At 43.3% G+C, this 18835-nt stretch overlaps 1 long non-coding RNA gene across 4 annotated transcripts in view; it reads left to right on the forward strand.

Annotated features, from left to right (window-relative positions):
* LOC130273639 (uncharacterized) overlaps nucleotides 1–18835 on the forward strand; it is a 40169-nt gene that overhangs the window by 12412 nt on the left and 8922 nt on the right. For all 4 annotated transcript variants that reach the window (XR_008844067.1, XR_008844068.1, XR_008844070.1 and 1 more), the window contains one exon: nucleotides 6723–6826. This is a non-coding gene — a long non-coding RNA (uncharacterized LOC130273639). The remainder of the gene's footprint in view (nucleotides 1–6722; nucleotides 6827–18835) is intronic.

Raw genomic sequence — 18835 nt, forward strand, 5'->3', positions numbered from 1 at the left:
TACCTTTTTTGTATTGATCAGATTTTTTGATCTCTTTTTATTCATTTTTTCATGATTATGTTTCATGTTTCTAAGTTTCACTTTAGATGCGGTGATCAACTTTGAACGCCGCGTCTAAAGGGTTAAAAGCGTGCGGCACCGCGATCAGTGCTGCGCGCTATTAGCCACGGGTCCCAGGCCCGACCCGCTATAGAACGGGAGCGGACTCAGGACGTACAGGTACCTTAAGGGGTTAAAAGTAAAACACCAGTCTGGTTAGCAGAATTTCGGCTACCCTTAGGTTATCACTAGGGCCTGCTGTGAGACAGGATGGACTTGGCTGCTAGGGATGCTGGTTGCCTCTAAGGAGTTAGGTGACAGCCTATTGGTGCCAGAAAAAATTATCACACAGACCCAGAGAAACTGGAATGGGCAGAATAGTAGTGGACTAGCTTAACTTCTTAAGGACAAAAGGCATACAGGTATGCCTTTGTGTCCTGGTTCTCTCATACCTGTATACCCTGGTCCCGTTACCGGGGTTTGAAGTGTGTTCGCAAGCTAACCATGGTTAATGCCGGGTGTCACCGATCGGGCCGATGCTTGGCATTAACCCTTTGATCGCGGTGTCTAAATGCAGGACACAAGCTGCAGACTCCAGAGTAAAGCAAGCTGTTGCCTTTTTATTTGTTACCAGCAGTGCAACGTTTCGGCTATTTGTTAGCCTTTGTCAAGCATGGGGTTAAGTCAGAACCAGGAGGGTTTGGATAAACCAAAATTTCATCTCTCAGCGCTGTTACATGAAATAGAGAGATGGACACTTATAGAAGGAAAAATCATTGCTGGATTGAGGAAGTTCCTGACACTACATTCTACATTCGTCTATAGCAGCATTTTTCAACTGGTGTACCATGACACATGTGCAGACAGGGCCAAACTGGCCATTGGGTATACTGAGCAAATGGCCCTACTGAGCATAAGGCTATTTGGTCCATGATGCATATACAGTCATGGCCGTAAATGTTTGCACCCCTGAAATTTTTCTAGAAAATGAAGTATTTCTCACAAAAAAGGATTGCAGTAACACATGTTTTGCTATACACATGTTTATTCCCTTTGTGTGTATTGGAACTATACCAAAAAAGGGAGAGGAAAAAGCTAATTGGACATAATGCCACACCAAACTCCAAAAATGGGCTGGACAAAATTATTGCCACCCCTAACTTAATATTTGGTTGCACACCCTTTGGAAAAAATAACTGAAATCAGTCGCTTCCTATAACCATCAATAAGCTTCTTACACCTCTCAGCCGGAATGTTGGACCACTCTTCCTTTGAAAACTGCTCCAGGTCTCTCTTAATGGAAGGGCGCCTTTTCCCAACAGCAATTTTAAGATCTCTCCATCGGTGTTCAATGGGATTTAGATCTGGACTCATTGCTGGCTACTTCAGAACTCTCCAATGCTTTGTTGCCATCCATTTCTGGGTGATTTTTGACATATATTTGGGGTCATTGTCCTGCTGGAAGACCCAAGATCTCGGACGCAAACCCAGCTTTCTGACACTGGGCTGTACTGTGCGACCCAAAATCCGTTGGTAATCCTCAGATTTCATGATACCTTGCACACATTCAAGGCACCCAGTACCAGAGGCCGCTAAACAACCCCAAAACAGCATTGGACCTCCACCATATTTCACTGTAGGTACTTTGTTCTTTTCTTTGTAGGCCTCATTCCGGCCAAAAAGCTCTCTTTTGATCTCATCTGTCCACAAAACGTTTTCCCAAAAGGATTTTGGCTTACTCAAGTTCATTTTGGCAAAATGTAATCTTGCTTTTTTATGTCTCTGTGTCAGCAGTGGGGTCCTCCTGCCATAGCATTTCATTTCATTTAAATGTTGATGGATAGTTTGCGCTGACACTGATGCTCCCTGAGCCTGCAGGACAGCTTGCATATCTTTGGAACTTGTTTGAGGCTGCTTATCCACCATCCGGACTATCCTGCGTTGACACCTTTCATCAATTTTTCTCTTCCGTCCATGCCCAGGGAGATTATCTAGAGTGCCATGGGTTGCAAACTTCTTGATAATGTTGCGCACTATGGACAAAGGCAAAGGTAGATCTCTGGAGATGGACTTGTAACCTTGAGATTGCTGATATTTTTCCACAATTTTGGTTCTCAAGTCCTCAGACAGGCACACACACAGACACACAATTCATAGACTAAGTGAACTTGTCTCTGCTTTATCTGCTTTCAGGTGTGATTTTTATATTGCCCACACATGTTACTTACTCCAGGTGAGTTTAAAGGAGCATCACATGCTAGAAACAATCTCATTTTGAAAGGGTGCCAATAATTTTGTCCAGACCATTTTTGGAATTTGGTGTGACATTATGTCCAATTTGCTTGTTTTCCTCCCTTTTTTGGTTTAGATACAATGCACACAAAGGGAACACACATGTATATAGCAAAGCATGTGTTACTGCAATCCTTTTCTGTGAGAAATACTTCATTTTCTAGAAAAATTTCAGGGGTGCCAACATTTACGGCCATGACTGTAACTATTAGCACATCGACTGTTTGACAGAGCGAAGAGCCATTGGCTCCTCGCCCTGTCAATTACTCTTGTGGCCACCTCCATTAGGCATGTAGCCACAAGAGGCCGAACATCCTTCTTCTGTACTCCAGCACAGATGAGTGACATCATCATGCACTGGAGCATAGCAGAGGAGAAGACAGGAAAATAGAGGCCCTGCTATGGATTGCCTGGGAGCCAGGTGAGGTGAGTATGTTTTATTTAGGTTTTTTTTTTATTGCCACTCAAATGGGGCTGTAACTACAGGGTAGGCCATTGATATGGACACACCTTAATAAAATGGGAATGGTTGGTGATATTAACTTCCTGTTTTGTGGCACATTAGTATATGTGAGGAGGGAAAACTTTTCAAGATGGGTGGGGACCATGATGGCCATTTTGAAGTCAGCCATTTTGAATCCAACTTTTGTTTTTTCAATAGGAAGAGGGTCATGTGACACATCAAACCTATTGGGAATTTCACAAGAAAAACAATGATGTGCTTGGTTTTAACGTAACTTTATTCTTTCATGAGTCATTTACAAGTTTCTGACCACTTATAAAATGTGTTCAATGTGCTGCCCATTGTGTTGGATTTTCAATGCAACCCTCTTCTCACACTCTTCACACACTGATAGCAACACCGCAGGAGAAATGCTATCACAGGCTTCCAGTATCCGTAGTTTCAGGTGCTGCACATCTCATATCTTCACAGCATAGACAATTGCCTTCAGATGACCCCAAAGATAAAAGTCTAATGAGTCCAGATCGGGAGACCTTGGGGGCCATTCAACTGGCCCACGACAACCAATCCACTTTCCAGGAAACTGTTCATCTAGGAATACTCTGAGCTGACACCCATAATGTGGTGGCACACCATCTTGCTGGAAAGACTCGGGGAACATGCCAGCTTCAGTGCATAAAGAGGGAAACACATCATCATGTAGCAATTTTGCATATCCAGTTGCCTTCAGGTTTCCATTGATGAAGAATGGCCCCACTATCTTTGTACCCCATATACCACACCATACCATACATTTTTGTGTTCCAACAGTCTTGGAGGGATCTATCCAATGTGGGTTAGTGTAAGACCAATAGTGGTGGTTTTGTTTGTTAACTTCACCATTCACATAAAATTTTGCCTCATCACTGAACAAAATCTTCTGCGTAAACTGAGGATCCTGTTCCAATTTTTGTTTTGCCCATTCTGCAGCACCTGAAACTACGGATACTGGAAGCCTGTGCTAACATTTCTTCTGCAGTGTTGCTATCAGTGTGTGAAGAGTGGAAGAAGAGGGTTGCATTGACAATACAACACAAAGGGCAGCACATTGAACAGATGTTATAAGTGGTCAGAAACTTGTAAATAACTCATGAAAGAATAAAGTTACGTTAAAACAAGCACATCATTGTTTTACTTGTGATTCAAAATGTCCATCTTCAAAATGGCTACCATGGTCACCACCCATCTTGAAAAGTTTCCCCCCTCATATATACTAATGTGCCACAAACACAAAGTTAACATCACCAACCATTCCCATTTTATTAAGGTGTATCCATATATATGGCCCACCCTGCACTACTACCAAAAGGAAGCTACAACCATGTAAAGGGGGCTGCAACTACTGTCTAAAGGGGGCTTCAACTACACTGCTCAAAAAAATAAAGGGAAGATGTGCTGACAACAAAATCACACAAAATTATCAATGAAAATCAAATGTATCAACACATGGAGGTCTGGATATGCAGTCACACTCAAAATCAAAGTGGAAAACCACACTACAGGCTGATCCAACTTCAATGTAATGTCCTCAAAACAAGTGAAAATGAGGCTCAGTAGTGTGTGTGGCCTCCACGTGCCCGTATGACCTCCCTACAATGCCTGGGCATGCTCCTGATGAGGTGGTGGATGGTCTCCTGAGGGATGTCCTCCTAGACCTGGACTAAAGCATCCGCCAACACCTGGACAGGCTGTGGTACAATGTGGCGTTGGTGGATGGAGCGACACATGACATCTCAGATGTGCTCAATCGGATTCAGGACTGGGGAATGGGCAGGCCAGTTCATAGCATCAGTGCCTTCCTCTTGCAGGAACTGCTGACACACTCCAGCTACATGCGGTCTAGCATTGTCTTGCATTAGGATGAACCCAGGGCCAACCGCACCAGCATATGGTCTCACAAGGGGTCTGAGGATCTCATCTCGGTGCCTAATGACAGTGAGGCTACCTCTGGCAAGCACATGGAGGGCTGTGTGATCCCCAAAAGAAATGCCATTCCACACCATTACTGACCCACCGCCAAACCAGTCATGCTGGAGGATGTTGCAGGCAGCAGAATGTTCTCCATGACGTCTCCAGACTCTGTCACGTCTGTCACATGTGCTCAGTGTGAGCCTGCCTTCATCTGTGAAGAGCACAGGACTCCAGTGGCGAATTTGCCAATCTTGGTGTTCTCAGGCAAATGCCAAATGTCCTGCACGGTGTTGAGCTGTAATAACAACCCCCACCTGTAGATGTCGGACCCTCATACCACCCTCATGGAGTCTGTGTCTGATCGTTTGAGTGGACACATGCACATTTGTGGCCTGCTGGAGGTCATTTTGCAGGGCTCTGGCAGTGCTCCTCCTGCTCCCCCTTGCACAAAGCCGGAGATAGCAGTCCTGCTGCTGGGTTGTTGCCCTCCTACGGTCTCCTCCACGTTTCCTAATGTACTGGCCTGTCTCCTGGCTGCACCTCCATGCTCTGGACACTATGCTGACCGACACAGCAAACCTTCTTGCCACAGCTCGCATTGATGTGCCATCCTGGATGAGCTGCCCTACCTGAGCAACTTGTGTGGGTTTTAAACTTCGTCTCATGCTAACACTAGAGTTAAAGCACCGCCAGCATTCAAAAGTGACCAAAACATCAGCCAGGAAGCATAAGAACTGAGAAGTGGTCTGTAGTCACCACTTGCAGAACCACTGCTTTATTGGGGGGGGGGGGGTCTTGCTAATTGCCTATAATGTTCACCTGTTGTCTGTTCCATTTGCACAATAGCATGTGAAATTGATTGTCAATCAGTGTTGCTTCTTGAGTGGACAGTGTGATTTCACAGAAGTGTGATTGACTTAAAGTTACATTGTGTTGTTTCAGTGTCCCCTTTATTTTTTTGAGCAGTGTACTTCTACCTATAGGGGGTTGCAACTACTACTATCTTAAAGGGGACAACCCCTTTAATGGCAGGTTCTGAAAACCTAGCTTAAAACAAACTAGTGGCCATAATGCCAAGGAATGCAATAAGTAGTGCAAAAGGAGGGTTAAGATCATTAAAATTAATTTTTAATATGTTGTAGCTTTTCATAAATTAATACATTTTTAAATACACTTTATTTAAAAATGTTTTTTTTTTTTTTTTTTTTTTTTTAAACATGCCTAAAGTCTTCCATCTGCAGCAGTTTGGTCTCCTTGGTCTCATAAAGTACAGGCAAAACCTTGGCTCCGCACAGCACTCACTCCCTGCCCTGTCAATCAAACAGGCAGAGAGCAAGCACTGTGTACATTTCGCACATGAGGACCCAAGTCCTGGTATGAATGCCCCCGCTCCTATCTCCTTCTCTCTATGTTACACATACAGAGAGGAGGTGATGGAGAAGCAACCTGCTGTGATTCTTTTATGCTGCGCTCCCTAGTACGAACACAGCATAGAAGAGTGAGGGCGGATGCTCTCCAGGCAGAGCTTCAGATGAAGTTGCGCCTGCTGGAGAGCGTCCCCCTCAGGAGCGCCGGAGCTCACTGTCAGTGAGCCGGAGACAGAGGGCAAAATAGAGGTAAAGAAAATTAAAAAAGATTTAAGAAAAAAAAACCTGTGGGATGGTTGGGGAGTGGGGGTAGCATTAGAGGGGGAATTGTTAAGAAAAAAGCCCATCATAATCACAGGTATTCTTTAATAAAGAAGGGGACCTAATCCCTCTGAAATTTTTTAGAAATTGCGTGAATCTTGTAAATCAAATAAATTATGACAGCTTATCTTTAAATACATATATATATATATATATATATATATATATATATATATATATATATAAAACTTCATTTAAAGAGAAATTCAGATGTTTAAAGACACAGAATGCAATATACATGAAACTAATGCAGAAAACTAAATTATAACATAATTTGTAATTTCTTCTAGGATATAAGCAAAAGAAAATCATATGTTGAAAACTATAAAATTGCAAGTTGCTGCTATGTTTATCTCACACACACACAAAAAAAAAAAAATTAAAGCCTCTGGAGGTAAGTTAGAATATAACTGTTTATCTTTCTTCCCTCTGAAATATTATAGATTACAAGGAAACTGCAGTGCAAATATTTAATTTGAAATTGATGTAATCAAGGAGTATATGAGACACAATAACTTTCTTAGAGTGAATCACAGTGATTACACATAATCATATCAAACCATGTAATTCTGTGATGTTACACAAGACTCACACATTTTATTTCTTTGCCTGCTGTGTAAACCTAATACTTGTTAAACCCATAAAACAATAATTGTTTCCACTCTTTTGAATACATATATGAATTATATCACACGGATGTCAGTTTACCTGTTAGAAGTTGTTATTAATTTAATTGATAAATAGAATTAAATTATTTTTTACACATTGGGGGGGAGGGGGGGGGGTATTAACTAAGAGTGGAGTGGAGTTTTCTTCATAACAGGTATTTTCCCTAGGTATATCCTAAGGTTTTCCTATGTTTTGCACTTTCCCTACGTTTTTTTTTTTTTACACAAGCTCTGAACTGTCAGGTTTTTCAGAGTTCAAACCCACCATATTTTATGTGGGAACATTGTAAATATGTTGGGCTTTTTCAAAACTGTTGGGAAGGCACCCCTTTTGTTGGAACCACGCCCCCTTTCTTAAGTGGCCATGCCTTCTTTTTAAGGTTTGGGTTTTTTGGTCGCAAATTTTGTCACATGAAACGTGCAACACAATTTGGGCGAAAAACCAGAGAAAAAAGAGTTGGGACCATGTTTGTAAATTACCACCCATTATCATCTATATTTCCAGTCAGTAGGTAAAAGAGATTTTATTATTAACTAATAATAATAAACTAATTCTAATGATGTACAAGCTAGATTTGGCTTGTTCGATTGGTTTTCTGGCCTTATTAAATATTTACCTAGGGTGTGTGGCCAAACCTGTCAGCGGTGCAGACATGCTTGGGAGATCTCCGGCACCTCACACTGTTTTGCCTCCATTATCTCCTGACACTTGTCCTAAAGCCACCTAAAACTGCCCTCCCCAGCTCTCCCTCACTATTGGGATTTATTTGGGGGGTCCAGATCCTGTAATTTCCCATACGCACTTGGGGCCTTGCAAAACACCTCTTCCAGTGCCATTCTACTCTTAGGTGATGCTCTTATTCACTGAAAGCATCCACTCCTGCCTCTAAGTATCAGCTTCCAATCTGTGCTGTTATACACCGCACTTCTGCCAGTCAGCTTGGCTCCTGCGGGGCTTATAGTGTGCTGTCAGAAACTCTCTGTCTATGCTTACACGGCTACCTGGGGAGGTTGGCTTGTTTCTGCACACATTAGCCACACCATCTAAATTACAAGGCAGGTTTCTTTCTCTGCATTCCTGAATTACTACCCATGCAGCTTCTAAGGGCCATTTTCTAAATTGCATGGCATACATGGCCACTAAGGGACTAGAAAACCCTGTTGCAAGTAGACTCTGCCTAAAGCCTGCACTATCACATAATCACATAGGGCAGGGATAGAGTGCAGCCCTGAACTTGACTACTCCCTCTGTCCCTGCATACTTGTGTGCCCGCCCTAGGCAGCGAGTCCACAACCACGGTGCCGGTCCTTTCCTATATAAGTGATGGGAGTCAGTAGTCAAAACAATAAACTACAAAAAACAGACAAAGGTCGGGAACAGCTGGAGGCACACAAAACTAACAGAAATATTATTCACCACCAAGAGTTGCAGCCAGCACTGCTACATACAATCCCACCGGGGCGATGACTACAATAGGGAACGCACACCAAACCTCCTGGCATCTGCGGCAAAGACCTCCGGGGCTCTCGGACAAATAAAGGAAAGACTTCAGCAAGTAGCATAGGAGAAAACAGCGCTTAGGCACACGGACTCTGGTCAAGTGGTTTATTTGCAGGTGGAAATGCTTTGCAACAATTGTTTCGCTACTCGTAGGTAGCTTTTTCACAGCCTAATTGAACCAAAGATCCCCACCCCCTTAAAATGTCCCAGCATTAGCCATCCAAACTTTATTAACAGGGAACAGACAAGGACAAACGTAGAAAAATTTTATGTGAAAAACACTATTTCTACTAAACACAATTTAAAATAAACAAGAGAGTAAGTAGCAGTATATGCATTGCATGCAACACTAGGGTATTCTTCAAAGTAATTTACATTATACTGTTCAAATCACTTCTTTCATTGAATAGTGTTCTATGAATAGTCTCCGTCTCTTTTCTAAGTAACTCTTGGTTAGGGTCACCTCCTGTGGGTAGCGGATCAATTCGTCTCAATCCACAGAAACGCATGCGGTTAGCATCCCCTTCATGTTCTATTAATCTGTGTGATCCGGATGGGGCAGATGGTTTTCCCAATATAGTAACGACTGCGTACACTACGAAACTTGTGTGACAAGTGAGGAACTGCTCAATCATAATTTCATGTAAACCCAATCTGATAAATAATGTCTTTTGAAATTGGCTGCAGAAGCGGCAGCTACCACATGGATGGTTGTCCTTAGGAACTGGACTCTGCAGCCAATTGTCCCTATGGGTCCTCTCCATTCTCCCCTTTAATAATGAGTCCTTCAAGTTCTGGTATCTTTTGAAGGATACAATGGCAGGCTTTCTCTGCAAATACAGGTTCTCTGGCAAGAATATGCCAATTCTGCTGTATGGCAGATCTGATGATATTAGACATGGTACTGTGTCTTAAGATAAATGAAAAACCTTCTCTTTTTTTCCTTCCCCGATTTTGAGGGTGCAAAAGATTCCTGTTGAGTGCCTTATCCCATGCTTGTTGAATAAGTGGTAAGGGGGTATCCCTGGTCCCGTAATTTTGTGCTTAGTACTGTCGCCTGTTGATTGAATGAAACATTGTCACTATTTATGCGGAGTAGTCAGACAAATTGTCCATAAGGTAAAGCATCCTTTGTGTAATGGGGTGAAAACTATCATATTGTAGTAGCGAGTTGGTCGCAGTTGGTTTAGTGTATGTAGAGGTGCTAATAGAACCGTCCACCATGGAAATGTTTACATCTAGGAAGTTTATGGATTTGTCACTGCAGTCACTTGTAAAGGTCATGTTGTCAGTGTTTGAGTTTAAGTACTGTACAAATGAATTAAACATCTCCCTCGAGCCCGTCTATACCATAAAGATGTCGTCAATATATCTTACATATAAATGGATATACCTTAGGTCGTTATTGGACAAGGAGAAAACCATCCTTTCTTCCAAATCACCCAGATAGATATTTGCAAAGATTGGTGCGACCGGGGTCCCCATCGTGGTCCCCGACCGCTGACTATACCATTGGCAATCAAAAGTAAATGCATTGTGGGTGAGGACAAAAGTCAAAGCATGGCAGATGAAGTCCCTGTAGTAATCATCCATCTGCAGGCGACCTAACTGGTGCCTGACAGCCTCCACACAGAATGCAGGTGTAGAGTCTCTCCATGTCCAGGGTCACCAACAGACAGTCTTCCTGCCACACAGCACACTCCAGATGTTGCAAAAAGTCCCCAATATCCTCTATGTAAGATTGTAATGTATTCAGAACCGGGCATAACGTCCAGTCTAAATACCGTGACAGCACTTCTGTAACGGATTCACGACCCGCTACAATAGGACTACCCGGTGTTTGGGTCAACGATTCATGGGTCTTGGGAAGAAAGTACCAGTATGGTCGTTCAGGAGAATGCCAAATTAACTTTTCCGCAAACCATCCTCCTCAGACCATCTTGGTACTTTCTCGTGGGGTCAGTGGTTAAAATAACATAAGTATTTTAATCACACAACTGACGTTTAGCCTCTTCTAAATAACATTTTTTACTCATCACCACGATATTCCCACACTTATCCGACGGTTTTATTATAAGGTCACCCCGGGATTTGAACCATCTGAGTGCCCTCCTTTCGCCCATGGACAAATTGTCCGGCGCGGAAGGATAAATTAGGGCTTTTACCTTCTTGCCCACTTTATCCCTAAATATCTCCAGGGATGAACCGGCGTGCAAGGGTGGGTTAAATTGTGATGGTGTGCCACTGAAGAATTGCTCTCCAGATACCTCTGTGGATGGAATGGAGTCAGATGGTAAATCCAATAATCCCCTAATGACATCCTGTTCCTCATCAGAAATTGCACCACAAAAACTATAACCTAACTGTCCCCCTCCTACTGTTTTTTCCCCCACAAACTTGGATTCTCTGGGCTGTGCACCCTCACTGGACATGTGAAAGTACCTATGCAGATTTAAATAGCGTATGCCCTTCTGTAGATCTGACTCAAACTCGGTGTAGTCAAATGCTTGGGTGGCATAAAAATTAAGACCTTTCAATAACAAACTCAGGCGAGAGGATAATATCAGTCAGGTTAATAACATTATTATTACCTGTGGTGTCTTTGGCAGCAGAATCTCCAACAATCTCCAGGAGACCTGTTTGTGCTTGCCACCTCCTTTTATCGATGTTGTGTCGCTTCTTTCTGCCCCTCTGGGTGTGGTGCCTAAAGTGACATCTCCTGGTTTCGCCACATGGCTCACCGGAGTATTGCGGTAGTCCGTCCAATTTTATGTGCTGGAATCAGAGCAGGAATCTGTGGTCCAACAGTCATTGTTCCTTCTTTGTGACTGTGGACGTCTCCTTGGGCGCTGTCGTCTATGATTAGCATTACGCTTCTGCCAGTTCAACAGTTTGCCAGTCTCATAGTCTTATCACGTATGAATTTCTCTTTTTTGTTCGCCTAAGTTTCTTCTTGTATGGGGATTCTTTTCTCCAGCCGTTTCACAAAATTAACAGAAATATACCTAAACACTAGTGTTGCTCACGAATATTCGCAATTCGAATATTATTCGCGAATATCGCATATTCGCGAATTCGCGAATTTCGCGAATATAGCGCTATATATTCGTAATTACGAATATTCGTTTTTTTTTTTTTTTTCTTCTTCTTCACAGTACACATCACAGTGATCACCCCTCTCTGCTTCCAGCTTGTGTGGTGTAAAGAAGACTCTAATACTACTGTGTGAGACTGGCGTGCGAAAATTCGCATATGCTAATTTTCGCATATGCGAATTTTCGCGTATGCTAATTTTGTATATGCTAATATTCACATATGTTAATTTTCGCATACGCGAATTTCTGCATATGCGAAAATATTACGAGAATATAACGAATATGCGAATATTCGCGAATATATGACGAATATTCGTCCATATATTCGCGAATATTCGCGAATTCGAATATGGCCTATGCCGCTCAACACTACTAAACACGCACACACACAAATACGCAGTCAACGAGCCAAGTCCAAGCCAGGAGGGAATGAAGTACAATAACAGAGTATCAAAGGGTAGTCAAAAGCTGAGCCAAGAGTCACAGAACCAGAATAAACAATATGAGCACAGAGGTTGCTAGGTCAATTACAATAACTTTCACAGGCAAGGAATGACTGGGAAAGACCTCCTTATATATATGCCTGTGCAGCTAACAGGAGGACAGTAGTCCCAGCAACCAAGGAAAACAAAAACTCTCAGGGCAGATTAACCCTACGGGTTCTTAGAGTACCCCCCTTTTAAAAGGAGCAACTGGACCCTTAACCACCTGGGAGAACAGAGGTCCTGGTTTGGATCATCAATATCCTCATCTGTATCCTCGTCCTCTATGTCACATAATTGACAATACTGTATCTGGTACAATCAATTAGTATCTCCTATCAATACTGTGTGGTACAGCCTGCACCATGTAGACTCTGTTGCAGTGCACCAGAATGTTACTGCTGGTGCTCCTCCGGGGATCCTCCGACCATGACAGTGGCTCCAGCATTGTGACTGCGAGGCAGAAATTTGGATGTGGCTCCTGCTCCACATTTGGCAGTTGCTGGGCTTCTAAAACCTACTCTCATTACTGCCTACACAGGGAGAGGTCATCACAAAGTGTCAGGAATACATACAGATGATGATCCTGTCTCGCTGCCTGCTTAGAGTCCCCCAGATCGCTCTATACCCCAGACCCCTCTATCCGCCCAGAACCATCTGTCCTCCTCCAGACCCCCTTTGTACTCCAGACTCTTCTGCAGCCCAGTCCCCTCTGTACCCCAGCCCCCTCTGTCCTCTCCAGACACCTCTGTACCGCAAGAAAACTCTGTATTTCAGGCACATGTCCTCCAGGCCCCTCTGTCCTCTCCAGATTTCTGGAGGAGGATCCGTCCCCCTCACCCCCCCCCCCCCCTGGTTCTCAGATAATCTCTTTAAGGTCTCAGATAATCTCAGCCTGAATTGACAAATCAAAGCTGGGGTGTTCCATTGGGAGTCCACACACCACTTTCTGAAGTCTGCACAATACTCCTCAACGGGTCTTCATCCCTGCTTTAATGTACGCAGCTGAGACTCAGCATACGCAGCTCGGTCCAGTTCAGCATACAAAAGTCCCAAACCCACAAACAAAGAATCCACTGAGGATAATTCAGGGGCATCAGGATCAAGGGAGAACACCCACTCTTGGGGACCCCCTTGCAGAAGGGACCTAATACTTCCTACTCTCTGGGCCTCAGTGCCAGAAGAGTAAGGTCTCAAATGAAAGTATAATGTACAACTTTCACAGAAGGTTTTGAAAATTTTCTGGTTGCCAGAAAAATCATCCAGGAGACTAACTTGTGGCTCCACAGGAGCTGAAACAGGAACAGATGGCACCTGAGTACGGGCAGACTCCAGCTCCTGGATTCTTGCTAGCAAGCCCAGGATTAGCTGCTCCTGGTCTTGCAGCTTCTGAGTCAAGGTCTGGACTAAACTTGATTGAGACTGAGAAGACTCATGTTACTGAAGTCTCTCAACTAAATCCAGAACCAGCTGCATTTGCTCCACCAGAGCAGACATAGCTTCCATGATACAGGAGAAAGGCAAATACAGGTAAATGGGCCTTCAGTGATAGAGTGCAGCCCTGAACTTGCCCACTCCCTCTGTCCCTGCCTACTTGCGTACCCGCCCTAGGCAGTTGGTGCACAACCACGGTGCTGGTCCCTTCCTATATAAGTGATGGGAGTCAATAGTCAAACAATAAACTACAAAAAATTGACAAAGGTCTAGAACAGCTGGAGGCACACACAACTATACAAAAGTGCACTCTTTCCAGACTTACTTGGATCTCATGACCACTCATGTAACAACAGCAGATGCCAACCACAAGCATGCAGCATGTTCCATTGCTTACCTCAACTGAGCTGCTCACTCAGCTCCCCCTTACTGCTGCAGACTGTGGACTTACTCATCTGTACTGTCACAAGCAGCAACAGTTGTGCATGTACCATCTTTTTAAGGACTTGTGCATGTCCCCGATGTCCCTAAATCCAATCCTCCTCTAAACTCTGTCCGGTGTACCCTAATGCCTGAGTAACATTGTAGTTTCCTACAGCAAAGGTGTTTGCCTGCATTGTTCCTGTGTTCTTGACCTAAGCCTGTTTCATGATTCTGTCTGATTCTCCAGTACCTCACTGACCTCCTGTGTATGACCTGGACTGACGACCATGCCTCTGTATTCTGAGCTAGCTAACACCACCTGGCTGCTTCTGAGCTACTTAGCTCTGCTATGAACAGCTACTCAGCTCTGGTACATTAGACTCTGTTTTCTTCGCTATTACCCTCTACAGCATCAGTTCACCCTTCCTGCTGGATTCCTAGTGCCTGGAAGCTGGACATTCTGGCCTGCCTGGCCATTTGCTACTTAACCGGGACCACACATGAAGTAGCAACCTGGAATCTTTGCTGTAGTTAAAGTCCAGCTTCATCATCCTGGATAGGAGTAAAAGGTGAAAACAGGGGAAATACTTAGACACCCCTCCCAAGTTTGACCCAAAGCCCCGACTGTCACTGCTCCGATTTACACTGACCTGGGGAGTTGCCAACTACCTCATGTATTAAACGTATGTCTCACTTTCACTGCAACTTCCAGGCATCGAGTTGTAATGTATTTGCCCTCACTGTGTTCAGCTCCAAGCCGGTAAAGATGATTAGTATAACATTACTAGCAGGGGGTCAACGAGGAGGGAGGAGATGGAGCATACAGCAGCAGTGTTTGCTTATATTGTGTCCAGGGCTTCCTTCTCAGTTCCTGCTCTTCCTCATGTTCTCCACACTGCTTTTCTCCTGCTCCTTACATGGGGTCAAAGAGAGGTAATCTAAACTACAGGGTGGGCCATTTATATGGATACACCTGAATAAAATGGGAATGGTTGGTAATACTATCTTCCTGTTTGTGGCACATTAGTATATGTGAGGGGGGAAAACTTTTCAAGATGGGTGGTGACCATGGCAGCCATTTTGAAGTTGGCCATTTTGAATCCAACTTTAGTTTTTTCAATAGGAAGAGGGTCATGTGACAGATCAAACTTATTGGGAATTTTACAAGAAAAACAATGATGTGCTTGGTTTTAACATAACTTAATTATTTCGTGAGTTATTTACATGTTTCTGACCACTTATAAAATGTACAAACAACAACAAAAAACGTGGTCTCAAATGGCTGGAGGTGCTCAACCCCAAATGCAGTTGTGCATATATATTGGGGGAGCAGATCCTGCCCTTGTAGTCCGTTGCTAGGGGCGATCCCCAGCATAAAAATGCATACAATGGAGGATGCCTGCAGCGGACTACAAGTGCCACAATAGAATCCTACACCAGATAAACGGTGTGGATGTGTAACAATTAGAATAATACAATACAGAAATGTAGGTGCACTACTGTGGTAGATGTATACAATGACATTGGCTAATCCCTCAACACTGATGTTAAAATTGAGACATTCGCCAGTGTATCCTTATATTAAGGACACACCAGAGCCCGCACACCAACGCCAAGGTTTCTCAGATGGCACTCATGCCATCTGAGAAACCTTGGCATTTGTGTGCGGGCTCTGGTGTGTCCTTTATATAAGGATACACTGGCAAATGTCTCAATTTTAACATCAGTGTTGAGGGATTAGCCAATGTCATTGTATACATCTACCACAGTAGTGCACCTACATTTCTGTGTTGTATTTCACTTATAAAATGTGTTCAATGTGCTGCTCATTCCGTTGGATTGTCAATGCAACCCTCTTCTCCCGCTCTTCACACACTGATAGCAACACTGCAGGAGAAATGCTAGCACAGGCTTCCAGTATCCGTAGTTTCAGGTGTTGCAGAATGGGCAGCACAACAATTGGAACAGGACCCTCAGTTTACGCAGAAGATTCTGTTCAGTGATGAGGCAAACTTTTATGTGAATGGTGAAGTTAACAAACAAAACCACCGCTATTGGTCTGACGCTGACCCACATTGGATAGATCCCTCCAAGACTGTTGGAACACAAAAATTGATGGTATGGTGTGGTATATGGGGTACAAAGATAGTGGGGCCAGTCTTCATCAATGGAAACCTCAAGGCCACTGGATATGCAAAATTGATACATGATGATGTGTTTCCCTCTTTATGTACTGAAGCTGGCACGTTCCCTGAGTTTTTTCAGCAAGATGGTGCACCACCACATTATGGGTGACAGGTCAGAGAATTCCTAGATGAACAGTTTCATGGGAAGTGGATTGGTCGTCGTGGGCCAGTTGAATGGCCCCCCAAGGTCTCCCGATCTGACCCCCTTAGACTTTTATCTTTGGGGTCATCTGAAGTCAATTGTCTGTGCTGTAAAGATACGAGATGTGTAGCACCTGAAACTACGGATACTGGAAGCCTGTGGTAGCATTCATTTCTCCTGCGGTATTGCTATCAGTGTGTGAAGAGTGGGAGAAGAGGGTTGCATTGACAATCCAACACAATGAGAAGCACACTGATCACTTTTTATAAGTGGTCAGAAACTTGTAAATAACTCATGAAAGAATAAAGTTATGTTAAAACCAAGCACATCATTGTTTTTCTTGTGAAATTCCCAATAAGTTTGATGTGCCACATGACCCTCTTCCTATTGAAAAAACTAAAGTTGGATTCAAAATGGCCGACTTCAAAATGGCCGCCATGGTCACCACCCATCTTGAAAACTTTCCCCCCTGACATATACTAATGTGTCACAAACAGGAAGTTAATATCACCAACCATTCCCATTTTAATAAGGTGTATCCATATAAATGGCCCACCCTTTATATTGCCATGGCCATCACCCATGACAACATAAATGTTCACCAATGTTCAAAAATGGAACATAAATTCACTTATTTTATTTAATCCCAGTGGGGCCCTTGATTTTAATGTGAACTGTCAATATGCTTCTCGGCTGATGAGTTTACGTTGTGTATCTCCCCCCCCCCCCCCCCCCCCCTGATTGCTTTCTAAACTTTTTCAATTCCACTCACTCTGAAACCCTCAGTGTTACTACCATGTATTTCTGAAAAATGCAGAGATGCACCCGATTTATTTCTATTGCTTCATGTACTGCTGGCATCATAAAGATGTTCTCCGATTCTTAATTTCAGATGTCTGAGGGTGCATCCTACATACTTCAGATTACAAGCTGTACACTCTATTATGTATACAATATTGGTGGAATTGTAGTTAATGTAATGTTTTATTTTATACGTGCGGTTATTTTCTGTGTCCGTAAAGTGCGTGCTAATTTTTGCCACCCTGCATGTTTTGCACCTGGTGGCTCCACATTTGTAAAACCCGGCATTTTGCAGCCATGTGTTGACTTTGCGGTATACAGATTAGACCTTCCTCAGGAGATCTGTGAAAAATACATACTATGACAGCACTCTATTAACAAATTCAACTTATAGGATAGAATAAATAACAAAAATAAACATAAAAAGCTAAAAAAAAAAAAATAATATCATTATGTATGGATAATTATTAGAAATAATATACAGACCAGGGATACATCAGTCTTTGGATATGCCTACAATTCCAATATGACAAATACTAGAACCATGTCTTAACCCCTTAACGACAATGGACGTAAATGTACATCATGGTGCCGTGGTACTTAACGCACCATGACGTACATTTACACTCCACCATGACCACGAGCACCGGAATGATGCTCGCATCATGCGCGGCAGGTTTCCGACTGCTATCAGCAGCCAAGGACCCGCCGGTAATGGCGGACACCCGCGATCGCCCGTATGTCCGCCATTAACTCCTCAGATGCCGTGATCAATACAGATCACTGCATCTGTGGCAGTGCCGTACTTTAAATGGATGGTCGGATCGCCCACAGCGCTGCCGCGGGGATCTGATCATCCAGCATGGAGGCCGGAGGTCCCCCCACCTGGCTCCAGCCGTCTCCTGGGGTCTTCTGCTCTGAGCAGACTAGAGCAGAAGATCACCGATAATACTGATCAGTGCTATGTCCTATGCATAGCACTGAACAGCATTAGCAATTAAATGATTGCTATAAATAGTCACCTATGGGGACTATTAAAGTGTAAAAAACAAATGTTAAATAAAAAAGTTAAAAAAATGAGAAAAATCCCCTCCCCCAATAAAAAGGTAAAACGTCAGTTTTTCCCATTTTAACCATATACCCTATTAGAGACAGGTGTATGGAGGGTGGAGTAATAACCACAAACTTATAGATTGCTCGTAGGCAATCCAAAAATACCCTTGTTTCCCATACACCCTATTAAAAGTACAATCTTTATTTTTATGTTCGCACAAAAGATAATTAAAATTATCATATGCTGTAAGGTCCTGATTTGAAGACAATTACACTGACCTATCGGTCTATTGATATATACACATCAAAGGTCTGCGGTGCCTGCAGTAACGCCTGCACTGATGTGAATTACAGGACACAGCATATGTTTTTAAATTTAACCGGCCCCCCTCAACATGTTTCACTACCGAAGTAGCGTTGTCAAGAGGCAGATGGGCACTAAGTGAAAAACGCCGTACAAGGGGTTTTTAACACCTCCTATCATTAAGTCACAGGAAGCTGTATTTGAGAGGCTATCTATTGGACCCTGTGAATGTTCCTATTGGGTGAAGTATATGTCAATGTAGAATGCAAAAGGAATGCTAAACAAATAGCAGCCAGTGTACAGTAGTAAGTCAT

This window comes from Hyla sarda, chromosome 5, assembly GCF_029499605.1.
Source record: "Hyla sarda isolate aHylSar1 chromosome 5, aHylSar1.hap1, whole genome shotgun sequence".
In the NCBI taxonomy this organism is placed as follows: domain Eukaryota; kingdom Metazoa; phylum Chordata; class Amphibia; order Anura; family Hylidae; genus Hyla; species Hyla sarda.